This window comes from Mus caroli, chromosome 16, assembly GCF_900094665.2.
Source record: "Mus caroli chromosome 16, CAROLI_EIJ_v1.1, whole genome shotgun sequence".
Taxonomy (NCBI): Eukaryota; Metazoa; Chordata; class Mammalia; order Rodentia; family Muridae; genus Mus; species Mus caroli.
Window position 1 is genome coordinate 83,580,099 of NC_034585.1, and position 1,805 is coordinate 83,581,903.

The following is a 1,805-nucleotide window of genomic DNA, read 5'->3' on the forward strand; positions in this document are numbered from 1 at the left end:
AAGGACTATACAACGAATCAATCAAACCAGGAGCTGGTTCTTTGAAAAAAAAATCAACAAGATAGATAAACCCTTAGCTAGACAAACTAGATGGCACAGGGATAGTATCCTAATTAATAAAAATCAGAAATGAAAAAAGAATAACCACAGAACCTGAGGAAATCCAAAACACCATCAGATCCTAATACAAAAGGCTATACTCAACAAAACTGGAAAACCTGGATGAAATGGACAAATTTCTAAACAGATGCCAGGTACCAAAGTTAAATGAGGATCAGATTAATGACCTAAACAGCCCCATATATCCTAAAGAAATAGAAGCAATCATTCATAGTCTCCCAACCAAAAAAAAAAAAAAAAAAAAAAAAAAAAAAAAGACCAGGACCAGATGGGTTTAGTGCAGAGTTCTCTCAGACCTTCAAAGATGACATAATTCCAATTCTCCTCAAACTATTCTACAAAATAGAAACAGAAGGTACTCTACCCAATTCATTCTATGAAGCCACAATTACTCTGATACCTAAACCACATAAAAAGCCAACAAAGAAAGAGAACTTCAGACCAATTTCCCTTATGAATATCAATGCAAAAATACTCAATAAAATTCTCACAAACTGAATCCAAGAAAACATCGAAACAATCACCCATCCTGCCTAACTAGGCTTCATCCCAGGGACGCAGGGTTGGTTTACAATACGGAAATCCATCAATGTAATCCACTATATAAAGAAACCCAAAAACAAAAACCACATGATCATCTCGCTAGATGCTGAGAAAGCATTTGATAAAATCCAACACCCATTCATGATAAAAGTTGTGGAAACATGAGGAATTTAAGGTCCATACCTAAATATAATAAAAGCAATCTACAGCAAACCAGTAGCCAACATCAAAGTAAATGGAGAATAACTTGAAGCAATCCCACTAAAATCAGGGACTAGACAAGTCTGCCCACTTTCTCCCTACCTATTCAACATTGTACTTGAAGTCCTAGCTAGAGCAATTCGATAACAAAAGGAGATCAAGGGGATACAAATTGGAAAGAAAGAAATCAAAACATCACTATTTGCAGATGATATGATAGTATATATATATATATATATATATATATATATATATATATATATATACTATAGGATCATATATACTATATATATGTGACCCTAAAAATTCCACTAAAGAACTCCTAACCCTGATAAACAGCTTCAGTGCAGTAGCTGGATAAAAAATTAACTCAAACCAATCAGTGGCCTTTCTGTAATCAAAGGATAAACATGCTGAGAAAGAAATTAGGGAAACAACACCCTTCGAAAAAGTAAAAAATAATATAAGATTCTTTGGTGTGACTCTAACTAAGGAAGTGAAAAATCTATATGATAACAACTTCAAGACTCTGAAGAAATTAATCTAAGAAGATGGAAAGATCTCCCATGCTCATGGATTGGCAGGATTAATATAGAAAAAATGACTATCTTGCTGAAAGCAATCTACAGATTCAATGCAATCCCCATCAGAATTCCAACTCATTTCTTCACCAAGTTAGAAAGGGCAATTTGCAAATTCATCTGGAATAACAAAAAACCTAGGATAGCAAAAACCATTCTCAACAATAAAAGAACCTCTGGTGGAATCACCATGCCTGACCTAAAGCTGTACTACAGAGCAATTGTGATTAAAAACTGCATGGTAGTCTCTAGATCTCTAGATCGTCCATCCTTTTGTCTCAGCTCCAAACTTTGTCTCTGTAACTCCTTCCATGGGTGTTTTGTTCCCAATTCTAAGAAGGGGCAAAGTGTCCACACTTT